The sequence below is a fragment of the Amblyomma americanum genome, chromosome 1 (assembly GCF_052857255.1).
Source record: "Amblyomma americanum isolate KBUSLIRL-KWMA chromosome 1, ASM5285725v1, whole genome shotgun sequence".
Classification (NCBI taxonomy): Eukaryota; Metazoa; Arthropoda; class Arachnida; order Ixodida; family Ixodidae; genus Amblyomma; species Amblyomma americanum.
Window position 1 is genome coordinate 543,639,973 of NC_135497.1, and position 16,579 is coordinate 543,656,551.

Here is a 16,579-nt window from a genome sequence, read left to right on the forward strand (position 1 = left end):
AGTGCCCGATTTTGGGACAGGTCTCACTAATGACAGATTTCGGGTGATAAGGTGCTACCAGTAGGAGTATATATGCTCTGTAGATTAATTTTGCGGATAAGTCTGGAGCCCTGAAACGCCATGACAGCTGTTCCGTTCTTGCCCATGGGCCTGGCGTTAATTATATTGCATTAGCAGCACGTGCGGTTGGCCATAAGCTGTTCGGTTGTTAACCCGTTAACACGGTACTGGACACCGCGGTTCTGACCGAGGCGAATGGTTTCATAAAACTGTATAGATGTCGCCTTTCCAGAAATTAAGAGAGACTGTAGTCTGAGAAGTTATGATGCTTCTCATTAGTATGCGATAGGTCTTCTGCAAACTGATTGCTTCTTTCAAGAGAAGAAACGCTAAGGCACCCGTGTGCTGTTCGATGTCAGTGCACGTTAATGATCCCCAGGTGGTCGAAATTATTCCGGAGCCCTCCACTACGGCACCTCTTTCTTTCTTTCTTCGTTAACTTCCTCGTTTATTCCATCCCTTAAGGCGCGGATCATGTGTCCAACGATTTATGAGACAGATACTGCGCCATTTTCTTTCCCCCAAAACCAATAATAATTATTATTATTTCTTTCAAGGGCCGTACTTGAAAGCCTGACTGAAATTAATCTTTTGAAGCTCATCGGCAATGGCTCCGTGCAGCCAGTGTGCGGGGAATGTGCCTAGTTGTCCAGGTGAAGTTAGCTTAAATATCACAGCGTGTTTAACACTGACTGGATGGGCAGCCGTAGCTTTGTTCTTTCGTCTAAGAGGCTGCCAATCATCCTCCTCAGAATGGTCGCTATCAGCAAAGTGATCGATTCTGCCCAAGGAGGTGATCGTGGGCGCTGAGGCAGAGCCCCGCGATTGAAAATGCGCACCCGCGTAGAGAGCATTTATAGCTTTCTACGAGCGGCCAAGTTTTATGCCGTGTCGTTTGTTCACAAAGCTAGCGTTTTCTTGAGCTATCTGAGAAGTGCCCAACCCCATTCTGGGTTCCTTGGCAAATTTCGAAAACGTAGAAGTTCAAGATCCTACTTTAGAAGGGTTAGTTCCAGGCATGTTTTCCGTGCAAAGAACAGAGAAGGGGTTGGACACAGGTATCGCCGCAGTCACTTGGCTGGAATCTTCATTCGTCATATTTGCGTCGCCGTCAAGGAGAGCGATAGATTGCGCCGCGTCATCTGTGCCGCTGCGGAGCGATGTTGACGCGGCGAAGTTGCGGGGCTGTCCGGGGGCCACGTTGGCGGCCTCGGGGGTAGGCGTATCTGATGTATAGGGATCGTTTCCTGGGCCGCGATTACGGATCGCTCTCAAAAACTGTCTCAATTTTGAGATCGTGACGTCAAAATGACAACACCGAGTGATGCCGACCGCCGAATCGGCCAATGCGGAGCTAGGTTGCGGTGGCTAGTAGCGGGGCTCAGCCCCGAAACCACTATTCGCACGACAAGGGACCGTAGACTAATGTTTTGCTCTAAAGACGCAGTGAATAAAAACGAGTAATGTTTTACTTTGCTAAGAAACTGTATTTAAAACTCAACAGCACCAAGCAAAAGACGCAATGTTTTCATTTTTGCAATTAAGTTTGCTGTTCAGTCACTTTTTTTGCCGCGGTGTGCTGTCAGCGGTAAAGCGTGAACATGTTAGTCTTAAAATGAACAAAAACGCAATGAAGAAAACAAGTAATGTTTTATTTTGGTAATAAACTGTGTTGTAAAGTTAATAACACGAAGGAAAATTAGAAGCGTTCTCATTTTTTCAAATAATTTTGCTGTAGGGTAACTTCTTCCGCCATGAGGGCGCAATGGCAGTGGTATCGCGTGAACATGGCGGCCTGCAAGCAACCCCAGGATTCTGGACCATGCGCCTCGAAAAACCGGTCGCGCCATCTGGCGACAGCCGGCGGCGCTGCGGCGCGTAACTCAATGGCGACGAAAAATAAAAATTGATATTTCGTCGCGCATAACAGTTAGAAATTAGCTCTCTCGCCTAGATGTTAAATGCATCTTAAAGTTTCATTTAGTCAATCGATGTAGCTTACATATTGCGTTTGCCATGAGCAATGATCTATGACAGCATGGAGCCTATGACGAGGTCCTGAAAAATACCCCACTTGACTTCAATTTATCGCTCACTACAGCCCTATTTTAAAATATATCGACAAGCTCTAGCAGGTTCACGTAGGGTAATGTCCTACCTTTAAGGGAGTATAAGGTATTTTACATTTCAATGGCGTAAAAGTCTTCCTGCGCTATTTCACTATTGATCATGCATCATCAGCTTTTTCATGAAACGTGTGGCGCCCTCTCTCGGTGCGTTGGAAAGGCACACGTCCCTGCTCGCGGCCGGGCTCGAGTAGCGGAGGCGGCTCGATTCCGGCCGTGCCCTGCTACAGTGTCCCTGCTTTGGTAGGTTGCTTTGGGAGGTTGAGCCTGCCGTACGAATGCGCAGTTTTATCAAAAGTGCCCCCATCGGAGGGAGGCTATGGCCATGGGCTGCTACATAAAATGCTAAAAGAAAGCCTGTGCCTTCTATGAGGTATATAGAGGAAATTATAAGACTCTTTTGCTTGACAGGTACATTTTTCATTAAGCGCGTACAGTGACCACACCGGCATAGGTGATAGTGGAATTGCGTACGCAATAACAGTGCAAAGCAATGAAGCTTCTAGGTACTTTCGTTCAACCAGTGAAATTTGTAATTCCCGGACGCTCATACTTAGAGCTCACTCACCGATACTTGTATATGGTTCTTGCACTGTGCATTAAAAATTGTAAAATCGTGTCTTAATGTCTACATTTCAACACTCATGTTATTAGCCTCAATAGCAGAAAGCTCTTCCAATCTTTTGTCGATGTGGTGCAAGTGCAGCAAGGATGTGTTGAAGTGAATGTTGCATGTGTTGCACATAAAAGGCGGCAAACCTGATGCTGCGTTTTATGCCAGTAGGTTATTTGTCCAATGTAACAATTAGTAGTGTGGTAGTTCACATTTTTGTCTAGGTTGGTAAAGTGCTTCTCACGATTCGATCGTTCGCCGTCGAGAAGGGGTTTACCATTGCTGTAATCGATGCTAGTTTCGGCAATTCTGTCAAAGATGTACGTGAAGGATGAACCGCTAACGAAGACTTCATAGAGTGGCATGCTGGGAACTATTCTGAAGAGTGTGCCATCAGTTCGGCAAGCCAGTAACTACGCCGTTACCCAGAGCAGCAATCAAGAGTCAAACTCTAGTTAAATGTTCTTGATTATAATTTAAATCTGCTAAGAAATGAACAGAAGTTATTGTCGGATAACACGATGTTTAAAAGATTACTGGTTTTCTCCAGTACGGTGACTCGGCGCTCCACCCAACCCGTTTGTGCAATGCGCCGCTAGCGCGATTCATTAGCGACAGGACGCTACATGCTCGCGGCCCTGAATATGCAGTGAATTTACCGTGTTGCGAATATGTGCAACAATACCCATAAGCACTTTCGCACGATTGGCGCGAACATATTTTTTTTTGCATAAGTTCCAACCTACCCTCGTTTTTTTTTCTGCCGCTGTCCTATCTACTTTTCGCTATCCTCTCTCTTTGCTTTTAATTTCACCGGTTACAGTTCCAGTGCTTGAGGGATTAGATAGCAATCGCTGGGCCGGCAACATTTTTAGCTTCCTTTTTGTATTCTCGTCAGTTGTTGTTGCCTCTGAAGCTGTTGGCAAACTATTACTTCTTGGATGTGTGACTCCCGGGGAGTTAGCGCGGCTTTTTAAGCGCACAAACCGCGGGAGTCAGAAGAGGGAGCCGTTTCCACGGAACGATCCAGCGACTTTTAAATGTGCCATGCATCTCCATGTTCCTGGTGCTGGCTTCCTTCCCCTGTCGAGCGGACGGAGAGAATTTCAAGCCGTGGAGAGAAGGGGTTGGGGGGCGATGAAAGAACAACTTAAACCGCGAAGAAAAGTTCGGGGAACCTGAAATAGCTTCAAGCCATGAAGGAAAGAGCCACCGAGAGCCCGGCGATCCTTCCATTGTTATAAACCGGACCCCCCTTCCAACGCGTACACGAGCGCCCGCGCGCTGATGCCGACATCTAGCACGGACGCCTCACCTAGGCTTGCTGGCGTCTCCTGCAGTGCGCATGCGCAGACCGGTTTCGGCTTACGCTAAGAGCGCGGACGCTGAGCGCGTACGCCCAGGAAGGGCCATTCGAGTTGGCGCCTCTAGGCCTTTTTTGGGGTGGTATGACTGTCTTTGAAGTGGCACAGGAGGCCTCCGATAATGATGTCCGGCTTGTGTGTAGTTTGCATCCCTTCCTTTCTGAGAACACTGGCCAAGGTTTCGCAGACACCCTTTACGTACTAACTGCATACGCGTTTTTGCCACCAGCGTGTCCTTAGCATAAGCATATCGAGTTGTTTTTGTTGCATCCTCTTCAGTTTTAGATGATACATCGAGTGAAGAATCTTGGGTATCCATTGCCTAGAAATGTTTTCTTTTGCTGATGATGAGTTTTAATGGCGCACTGGCAACCTCGCACAATGGGTTGAAGTGTTTTCTTCAACACAATGTTAGGTGGAAGACCATTTTCCGAGCACTTCAACTCAAAGAAACCAAGCGCCAGGCTTCGAGAAAACTTCTACCCATTGGAAATCAGTGGGTACACGGCGACACTGCGGAACAAATCACACACCGTCCTCGAGCCGCATGCTCAAAGCGATGTGTCATTGCTGTTGTCGCTGATTTTAAAACAAATATGCAAGAATTGGGAATCGTCTTAACCAAAACTTGCTTGAATTCCACCCTACCCTTAGGGCACAATTTTCAGCACTGTTCCTCCCAAAAAGGCTACGGGAACAAGACGCACAACACGCAGCATCAAACGGATGAAGAACGTGGAGAGGCGGTAACGGAAAGGGCCAAGGATGATTTGAGCAGGTGCATAGGTACGGAGAAATTCTTTTTCAAGAGCTACACGGGCAGCCGGTAGCAGGGTGGTAAGAGGGAGGAAGAAAAGGACAGTGGGGAGGAGTCTCCTGCTGTGCCTTTGCCTGCCTTTCTTGTTTTTTCTCCTTTTACTTTTCCTCGAATCGTGGAGCGCAGTCCATGGTTGCTTTTTGGATGCGCTATGTTTCTGTTCCCTATGGTGCGAAGCAAGAGCTGCACGACATAGTCGGCGCCTCTGCGAAAACGGCCCGGAAAGGTCATGGACGCACTCTTGCCTCCAGGCAGTCACAAAAAAAACTTACAACCGCTAATGTGTCAGTCCTGGCAAAGGGTTTCTCCACACGCAGACAAAAATCTCCCAAAAAAGACATCAGAATTTCTGCAGAAGATTCTTTACTGCCTTCCGCCAAACTAAGGAATTCCACCAGCCTTGTTAAAAGCACAGCGCATGGCACAGGTAGACAGTGCCACCAAAATCAATTTCGGACGAGTTAGCGTGGTTACGCCAGTTGCAACTAGGAGTGCTAGCACTTCGGTTTTCAGTGCTGTTTCAGTGTTCGGTTCTGTTGCGCGTAGATGCAGCTGATGAAGACGACGATATCCAAAATACAGCGCAAGAGACTGGTATTTTATGACGCAGAATGTTCGGCTGCGGCGGTGTGGCTGTCGACGGCGGCAAAAAAGTGCTCCGCTGCCGCCGACGCCGGCGAATCGCCCGGAAAAACGCTCCATGCGGGCCACGCTTAACGCTGTAACCAGCAAAACGTATGCATACTATCGGTTAGCAAAAGACAAAAACCAACGCAAATTTGGCTGCGGCACAATGAAAGACATTTAAAACTAAAAAAAACCTCTCATTTACGGCAAACGTTATCACGACTGCGGCTTTCAAAACCACTGAAGGATTTCTGTGCTAGGACAGGCTTAGTTAGGCTTTTTTCTGGGCGCTGTACAAAGTGACACTGAAAGGCACGCACTAACGGTGCTACTGTTCCCTAGTCAAAGGTGATTCGGCCAAGTCCGGGAAATCAGCTTCGAAGGCGCAGCAAAGGTGTCTGCATTGGTGGAAGGGGTGGGTGGACAATTTTCAATTCACAGAAAATAAGAATGGTTTAGCCGGGGCGAACACATGTGCATGTGCATGGAAGAAACACACGCCAGAAGTGGAAACATTTTGCATTCTGTGGTATTGTATTCTGTAGTTATGTTTGTATAAACTAGGTGGCGCTAGGCATGCGCCCTATCTGGTCAGCTGACTCGCACATCTGTATATATATTCATCATTGAACTGGAATAAAGGGGAGTTGGTCGAAGTATGTACGTGGCGGGTGCTTGACGTGGTGGTGCTCCGGCTGCTCCGGGCAGTCGGACCGGGCAGTTCCCCAACGGTACGGGATACAACACATTCCATACGTGAAAGGCGTGAGCGAGACGCTGGCACGCATTCTCGGTAAAGAAGGGTGCTAACAACGCACAGTCTATTGAGTGGCTTTACGACTACCACCATCGGACGCCTTCTCCCCCCTCCCCCCCCAAACGGCCGTCACCCAAAAGAAAGGGCCCAAGAGGTTGTATACCAAATGTCCTGCTCGGTCTTCCCGGAATCGTACATAGGGGAAACGAAGAACTTCGCCGAAATAATGAGGCAACACAAAGCGGACGTCCGACAAATTAACCGTGACCGCAGCGCTGCGGCCGAACACTGCTAGGCATGCGACCACCGAATGGACGTTGACGGCACTAATGTACTGGAAACCGAAGCTAACCCGCACAGGAGGCTTCTACTTGAGTCGTGGCACATCCAACAGACAGGGAAGAATGTTAATCGCTCCCTGGGGACACTTCCCGCTTCTTACATCCATGGTTTGCAGCCACTGACCCGGATGTCTTCAACACGAGGGCTTAAAAAGCCGAGGTTCGAACCATACGAGGGTTTGTCGACAGCCCGGCGCTGAGATGGGGCGATTTCCCTGTTAAACCCCGTCAGCAGGAAGCGTGCATGGCGAGGCAAGCGGGCGTAGACCGGCGAAGGCAAAGACCGAGCCAGAGGAAAGGAGCCAAGACGTTTTTCCGAAACCGCCCGCCCCCCTTCGCCCGTCTAAGGAAACCACCGCAGTGATAGCGTAGCATAGCGCATGGTCAGCGCGGACGCGGCAAGCAGACGCCGCGTCTAAGCCGCGACGGCGTCGAAGTCAGAGGATGGGGCATACCAACGGGTCCCGTGAAGCGGGCCTGCTTAACGAAACGCTGAAGCGTGTTCAGAGGCAGCAACGACAGGCTGGCGCCTCTTTCCAGATTTTGCGGGGACGCCTGTCAACAGTCGTCCCGAAGACGAGTAGTCTACTACTCGCAGCGGTAGCGATCGGTTGAATATCGGTAATTGGCGTAAAGCTGGGAGCCGCATGGGAATGTTTTGATGTATTTTCATATGTTTCTCTTTTTACTTTTTAAGGGAGAGAGTTTGAGTAATACTGTGGAAGAATGGGGCGTGGCACGTAAACGTGTTGGCCCAAGCATTTCGAGGGTTCATTCCCGGAATTGCATTTTCTTATAGCAATTTAGATGTGCTGTTTATTTCAGGGAGAGGGTTTGAACCTTGCCGAAATTGGAGGGCGTGCCATGAAGTTTGTAAACCAATGACGGGTTAGTTTGCTGTTGATTGGGCGATGCAAGAGGTGGGCCGGGTTTCTAGGTCATTAAAACCAGGGTCCGGAGCCATGGGAGATCGTTCTGATCTAGATTTAGATCCCTTGCATCTTCGGCGGTGCCAATGAAGGACGATTTTCCCTTAGCCAGTTCCATGTAACCGCCATCGCCCCCCATACACCTTGCCCTCGTCTCCCGCATCCTTTAGGCTCCTCAGGGCCTGGCTGTCTCGCTACTGTCTGTCATCAGCTGCATCTGGTTAGCCAGTTCCCTGCGTCCATTGACTTTCTTCTGCTGAAGTTTTGATGTACCACCTGGTCGAGAGAGTCATTGCCAAAACGGTAAGTAACAACCCTCCCAAGCCATTTCTTTACGCACCTCGGTCCATGTTACGTTTTGTGTTTGTTTGCATGTCCTGATTACACAATTCAGGGCGGTCTGTAGAGCTTGTTGGTAACTTTTTTTTAATTCCATCAGCATGACAAGCGTAGAGCTTACATGCGTGTGCAATCACTGTGGATTTGGTTTGTGTGGAAGGATTGTCACGGAAATTCAGTGTGGGGTCATCGTTTCGATTAAAGAAGATAAGATGCTTAGGCAGAATTCGACACAACCACTAGGTTGCGAACCAAACGCGCTCGAGGCCACAAGCACGCTTTGATGATTTGGGGAAAGGAAATGGCGCAGTATCTGTCTCGCATATCGGCGGACACCTGAACCGCGCCGTAAGGGAAGGGATAAAGGGGAGAGTGAAAGAAGAAACGAAGAAAGAGGTGCCGTAGTGGAGGGCTCCGGAATAATTTCGACCACCTGGGGATCTTTAACGTGCGCTGACATCGCACAGCACACGGGCGCCTTAGCGTTTTTCCTCCATAAAAACGCAGCCGCCGCGGTTGGGTTCGAACCCGGGAACTCCGGCTCAGTAGCCGAGCGCCCTAACCACTGAGCCACCGCGGCGGGTAATGATCTGGGAACAAGAACAAACAAAGGACGCGTGTTCGTTTGGAGCTATCCACGAGGGCCACGATTAAACATTAATTCTTTCGCATTCCATGATTTCACAAGCAGTCTTCAGTGTCCTCAAAATTTCTTTGTTTTTTTTCTGACATATAACTGCGAATTTGTAAAGATAATACTTGTACATAGTTCCTGACCACGCTCCCTCCTATAGTTTATGGCTATAGTTATTTCATTTCTTTAATCTGCCTGATATCCCTTTATTTGCGCTGCCCCAGCTCAGGTGCTCGCAGCAGGAAAAATCTTTCCCTTCTTTTCTTTTTATTATTTGGATAAATCACCACTTCTACTACTACATAGGATTGCCACCCATCACAGTTAGCATTCAACATTGCACATGCGACACGTGACACGCCGCCGCGGTGGCTGAGTGGTTATGGCGCTCGGCTGCTGGCCCGAAAGATGCGGGTTCGATCCCGGCCTCGGCGGTCGAATTTCGATGCAGGTGAAATTCGAGAGCCCCGTGTACTATGCGTTGTCGATGCATGTTAAAGAACCCCAGGTGGTCGAAATTTCCCAAGCCCTTCACTACGGCGTCTCTCATAGCCTGAGTCGGTTTGGGGCGTTAAACCCTCATAAAACAACGACCATAAAAAATGTACACAACGACCGGTCGTTCATGTTTATAGCATGCAAACAGCTTAAGGCCCTTGCTTACATGGTGCTAATTGCGGTTTACGTAGTGCTCTCATATTTTATTAGGTAAAATTACAACATTTGGCCAGAAAAAAGCAGTACAGGGAGACGTCGGAGCAAATGTATTATTATTCCAAAGGATATGCAAGGCACTGCAGATAATTTAACGAAGCTTAAAGAGATAACATGCAAAGGTCCGAGCACAAATACAGCAGGCGCCTTCTGCTGGACATATTATTTCTGAAGTATGTAATTAATAAGTAGCGCTATCTCTCTTGTTATTCATAACTTTAGCTCAACCTTTTCAACATAAATGTACACCAAGTGAGGACTTTATTTACTAATGTACGCATGCCAGTTTTCAGAAGGGTATATGCTTGGGCTTGTTGGTTCATAACTTCAAGGTGAAAAACGTAGCGCAAAGAAACGAGGACACAGAAAGACGGACAACACACGGCGCTTACTTTTAACAATGGTTTATTTCAGAAAGAAAACGTGGTTTTATAACGAAATCACGACCACCACGCCGTCAAACCATGTGCTAGCAAAGCGTATCAGCCAGATGTGCGTGCTCTTTCGCCATCAATGATACAGAGGGGGTACTCACACAATCATCTTTCAAAAGTGATATCCATTCCGCTTCTATGATTTCTCGTGTCAACCGGTTATTGTGCACTTTTAAAACCATGCATTGTTCAAGAAGCGGTATGCAGTGACATGACCGGCAGTGGACTGACAACCCTTTTCCACGCATATCATCTACGTCACGCCCATGCTCTCGAAGCCTATCATTCAGGCATCTGTCGGTTTGCCCTACATACTGCTTGCCACAGGAAAGAGGAATTTGATAAATGACATTTTCAATACAATGGACAAACTTTTTCCTATGTTTTTTCGTACAACCAACACCGTTTTTAGATTTTTTGAAATGTTTCGTACACAGATGACTCAACTTCTTAGGCGCCGAAAAAACCACTCTGGCTCCCGAACGTTGCGCTATTTTTTTGAGATTATGAGAAAACTTATGAAAATAAGGAATGACGGCAACTTTTTCTTTCTTACTCATGGCTTCCTGGTTATCCTGGCCTTTTTTATTGCAGACTTTCTTCAAAACACCTTCCGCCACAGACACTAGGACATGGGAAGGGTAACCAGCATTCTCAAGCCTCTTACATTGCTGAGAAAAACTTTCATGCATGAGGTGCGGGCAAGACTTCTTCAAACAATTAAAAAATGAAAGGCTAGCAATAGATCTTTTTACGAGCTTAGAATGGGCTGAATGAAAAGGTAACAATGGTTTTTCGCCGCGGGGTTTGAACATCCAGCACGTCCGATCATGATGCATTGTGATGCTGATGTCAAGGAATTGGATAACCCTGTTTTCAGGTAGTTCAAACGTTAGTTCAAGAGGACTAAAATGGTTACGAAAAAGGTTGAGAACATTAAGAACATCATCCTTAAAGGAACTGTCATTACTGTTAAGAACAATCAGAAAGTCGTCAACGTACCTAAAAATATTGATTACATTGGTATCTTTTACAATATCAGCAAACGACCTATCCAAAGGGGATAAAAACAAATCGCTGAGGATGGGTGCAATGCAGGAACCTATACAGATGCCATCTTTCTGAAGATAAGGTTTTTCATCCCATACAATGAACGTTGACTTGAGATATAATTTCAAAAGTTCTATAAATCCATTCACCGAGATGCCAGAAGCATTTTGAAAAGCAATCGGCCCTTGCTGGTCTATACATTCTCCAATACAAGATAACAAAGCATCATGCGGAATGGAATAATACAGATCTTTTATGTCCACAGAAAAAGCGCATAGGCCTTGTCCTTCATGTGACCTGAAAAAATCTAGAACCTGCCCAGAATTACGGACAAGAAAGGGATCCTGAATAGAAAGCAGCTTTAGTTTTTCTTATAGGCACATGGCAACCGATTTTTGCCAGGTACCATTCTCGGATACAATAACTCGGAAAGGAACATCAGTTTTATGGGTTTTTGAATTGAAGAAAACGTGAAGGAAGTCCTTTTTACAATCCATAATTCTTTTCAAAACAGAACCAAGGTCTAACTTTTTGCACAGTTTCTTCGCTTCAGCTTTTTTCTTTAAAATGTTTACAGTTGGGTGGCAGTTGAAAGCGGAGGACAGAGCTTCACACGCTTTTTCAATAAACATACCAGACGGAAACACGGCAAACCCTCCTTCTTTATCCGCAGAAAGGAGGCACAATGAATGCTTCTCGAGATACGACTTAACACGATTTACAGGAAGTCTGGAAGGCTGCCACTTACATCTCACCAAGGTATCGACGCCTGCCGAAACACACCGGTCAGCCTCTTGTTCAGGGACGATTCGGGAAATCTGGTGAACGAACGTGAGCCGCTCCGCTGAAGACGTACTTGGTTCCAGAGCAAACTTAGGACCCAACGATAGAACAGATTTCACATGGTCAGGAAGATCCAGTCCTTGCGGGGTATGGATGACATACCGGGGTGAAGATGGCTTGTTGCCAAGCTGACTTCTGAGAGAGCTCAGTTGTCGCTGCCAAACGAAGTCCGTAGTCTGACTGACAAGCCGCTGGCACTCTCGAAGCTTGTTCCTTGCTGTGGATTGGCTCGACCTTTGGTGAACAAGAAGATGCAGCAATTCCTTGTAGAGACGAGCTTGTCGAAACGACTCAGCCTTCAGAATCTTGCACACTCTGATGCCATGTCCTCGTGAAGGGAAAAACCCACCGAAGAGACGCTTCACCTCATCTGGTAGAAGATTATTCCGGCAGCAAAACGAGAATGTCCTAGCGCGACTGGTTGCGACAGCAATGATGGCTATGACAGTCGAAGTATCCACAGAACACATAAAAGGGCCCGTTGTACTAGAAATATATTTCAGAAGGGTATATGCTTGGGCTTGTTGGTTCATAACTTCAAGGTGAAAAACGTAGCGCAAAGAAACGAGGACACAGAAAGACGGACAACACACGGCGCTTACTTCCAACAATGGTTTATTTCAGAAAGAAAACGTGGTTTTATAACGAAATCACGACCACCACGCCGTCAAACCATGTGCTAGCAAAGCGTATCAGCCAGATATGCGAGCTCTTTCACCATCAATGATACAGAGGGGGTACTCACACAATCATCTTTCAAAAGTGATATCCATTCCGCTTCTATGATTTCTCGTGTCAACCGGTTATTGTGCACTTTTAAAACCATGCATTGTTCAAGAAGCGGTATGCAGTGACATGACCGGCAGTGGACTGACAACCCTTTTCCACGCATATCATCTACGTCACGCCCATGCTCTCGAAGCCTATCATTCAGGCATCTGCCGGTTTGCCCTACATACTGCTTGCCACAGGAAAGAGGAATTTGATAAATGACAAGTTTTTCTCAGCAATGTAAGAGGCTTGAGAATGCTGGTTACCCTTCCCATGTCCTAGTGTCTGTGGCGGAAGGTGTTTTGAAGAAAGTCTGCAATAAAAAAGGCCAGGATAACCAGGAAGCCATGAGTAAGAAAGAAAAAGTTGCCGTCATTCCTTATTTTCATAAGTTTTCTCATAATATCAAAAAAATAGCGCAACGTTCGGGAGCCAGAGTGGTTTTTTCGGCGCCTAAGAAGTTGAGTCATCTGTGTACGAAACATTTAAAAAAATCTAAAAACGGTGTTGGTTGCACGAAAAAACATAGGAAAAAGTTTGTCCATTGTATTGAAAATGTCATTTATCAAATTCCTCTTTCCTGTGGCAAGCAGTATGTAGGGCAAACCGGCAGACATTGACGGAATCTCCGTGGAGCGAGGAATCAAAAAATAATACCGCAGTAATGATAAAACTGACTATCAGGATCTTTCTTCCCCCGAGAAGAAAAGCGTCCGTGCAATCACCGCGCTCTTAGACAACCACTTTGTAAGCAATGTTTTTTGGGAAAAAATGTCTTCAGCTGTCCCTAATTTACCCTCGCTCCGTGTCATCAATTCATACAGGCAAAAACTAGACGAAAGCACTGCTGTGTTTAAAACCCTAGGAGAAGCAGCTGGCGCTCAGGTGTCTTTGTGCACGAACTTGAAACTGCCGTTGCGGAGTACGCAGTGAATAGAGGTATGACAGGAGAACAGCTCAGGTCGCAGCCAATTTTGGTCAAAATAGAAGGAGATGGCTGTGTAGTCAGCACACGAACAAGCTGGACAACTCTATCTTTTCTCCTGATTGACAGCAGCCGGAGGCTGCAGAGCCATACCTTACATCTCCTGCTCGCAGTCGTCGAAGTCTCTGAAAACTATTTTCAGATTAGAGAAAGTTTGAAGGATTTGATAGACGAAGTTAACAGTGTTGTGAAAAGGGGCAGTGTCAGCTTGGAAGGACAGGAAGTTCCCGTTATAGTCTGTCTGGGCTCAGATCTAAAATTCTTGCTCATGGTTCAAGGATTGCAGTCAGTGTCTTCTAGGCACCCATGTCCTTTCTGTCGTATTAATTTAAAGGAACAAAGCAGAGCTGGGGCAATCACAGAGGAGTGTAATAAGCCGCCTCTTCTGCGCACTCTAAAAAACATGAGGGAGGACGGCATTGTTGAAGAATTCGGAATGAAAGTCGTTCCCCTATTCAACATTGAACCTGCATTTGTGGTTCCAGACATTTTACACATGCGCATTAGAGTCGTTAATCGCCTGGTTGATGGATTGATTGTCGAAGCAATGGACAAAGACAACCGCGATAAAGTTACGAACTTAAACACCAAGAGCACTCACGTGGAAGCAATTGTGCAGGCAATTAATAGCTGTGGTGTAAAATTTGAACTGTGGCAGGACGAAAGAAAATGAAAAAATTTCACCTGTATTCAAGGAGACTCCTGCGAGCGCCTGCTCGAAATGCTGCCACAGAGGCTCACTGGAAAACTCAGCCCGAATACAGAAAAAAAAAACCATCTCACTTTGGAAAATGCTTAGTCGCATTTTTGATCATTTTGAACATAACACGACCGGCGAAAGCATCGAGCAAAAAATAGCCAAATTCCATAAAACGTACTTACAACTTGGAGAACGAGGGCATAAGGGTTCAGGGCTGAAAGAATGACGCTATATATGCATATTCTTGTCTGTCATGCCTCAAATAAGCATAAAGAATTCAAGTGTTTGGGGTGGTTTTCGAGCGAAGGCATTGAGAAAAAGAATGATATTCTGAAGCATTTGCATCATGCAAGATCCAATAAATGGAATGCGGCCGCCGATGCGCTGAAGCTGGCAAAACGCCTTGAGAATAGCGCGCACGTAACAACAAGTCGAGCGTACAAAAAACACGATCGTTCATACTGGGTTGAGGGTATGATTGAAGAGAGTCGCACAAATAGGGCTCGAAGCGCTCCTGAAATGGAGCGCGAGGATACACCTCCCGCTTGCATCGAGGATATGGACGCGGTTGAACTGCGGACCGAATTGAAAGCTGCTGGTATTTCAACGAAAGTAAAATCAGTTCCCAAACTGCGTGAAATGCTTCGCAAAGAAAGAGAAAAACGATGTTTTCAGCAGTCGACTTGACTTCTATTTGCAAAAATTGCCTGCAATTAGCAATTGCCTGCTCGCGATGTTCCACAAGTCTGTATGCCTCAGTTTTTATCATTTCTTACTTTTTTAATGAAATATTCATCAAAAATTTTTGTAGTGAAGTATGTGCACACTTGCAGCTTGAACGGTTTACTATGTCTCTTCACTCAATGCTAAAACTCGGATTCACGCTGGTACGACTAAACGAGAGTGAAATGCTTTGTTTGTGCTTGTGGCGACTTATATGTGCAGTAAATGTTCTTCATTCTTCGCCATATTTGTGATAATCTTCCTTGATGTGCAATATTTACACGCTGTATCTGTATACATGTATGATATGTTTATATTTTTTGTATCGCGCCACGCTGTGTTGTTTTGTGTTTTTTGGGTTTCATCAAGATTAGGCCAATTGTGTTTTATAATTAATGCAGTGCACGCTTGAAATGCCTTCGCAGTGCACCTCTGGCTGCCTATGTTCCCTGCGAAACGGCGCGGTTCATGTGGCTGACCTCATTGTAGCGCGAATGTTGCACCTCTCCTTTCCTCACAACCAGCCTAGTGATGTGTGGCGGTTGCAAGTGGTACACGTCTATGTAGAAAGTGTAAAGTTTTGCCATACCTAATATTTACTACCGACACTTTCTTAAGCTGGTTCTGTGCATAAGTGCATTGTGTATTTCTAGCAAACTGTCGAAATGTATCGTTTAGACTTTTTCTGCGCCATGATGTAATGCGATAATAAATGTATTCTGTCATGTCAAGTAAACTGCCGCTTTGATTTTTTGTACGAGTTTTTGTAGCGATTATTACGGCAGCATTTCGAGCCTTCAACGTGGCGGCGCCGTGGTGGTGGCGGCACCGCCACCCTGTGGCTGCGTTGACACCCTGTAGATGCGCCGCCACCCTGTCACGTGGTTGGTCACGTGGTGCGGCTGATCACGTTGTTGATCACGTGTTTGGTCACGTGACCAAGTTCCACTCGGGCAGCTGTAGCTATCGCGTCACTCCAGGTAGCTATCACGTCACTCCAAAGCTAAACCACCGTTATTTTTTTTTTTGCAACTTGCACAAAAGGACACAGCCCCGCCGCGGTGGCTCAGTGGTTAGGGCGCTCGACTACTGATCCGAAGTTCCCGGGTTCGAACCCGACCGCGGCGGCTGCGTTTTTATGGAGCAAAAACGCTAAGGCGCCCGTGTGCTGTGCGATGTCAGTGCACGTTAAAGATCCCCAGGTGGTCGAAATTATTCCGGAGCCCTCCACTACGGACCTATTTGTTCCTCTCTTCTTTCACTCCCTCCTTTATCCCTCCCCTTACGGCGCGGTTCAGGTGTCCAACGATATATGAGACAGATACTGCGCCATTTCCTTTCCACCAAAAACCAATTATTATTATTATTCACAAAAGGACAGGAACAAAGAATTGAGCAAAACACTCAACAGGTTAGGAAATTCGATAGGCTGAAGAAGTTAAACTGAATGTACGCATTGCTACATTTAATTTTCGCTATTTTCAACTTCACTCCTGAACCTAATATGGCCTCCTTTTGGAGATTCTCATTTGCGATGGCATGTTCTATCTGCGGCCGCCTCAGCATTCACAGTTGACGGCGAGGGGACCGAATTCCCGGGGGTATTCAGCGTCGGTCGTAATCGAGTCACGTCACCATGCTGGTGAGTAACGTCATGTGGATCCGGGCGTCAGGGTACGTTAGTAAATTTCAGCTTTAACATAAGTGATGTGTCTCCACTTGGATCCCAATTTAGATCAGTTACGAAAAACA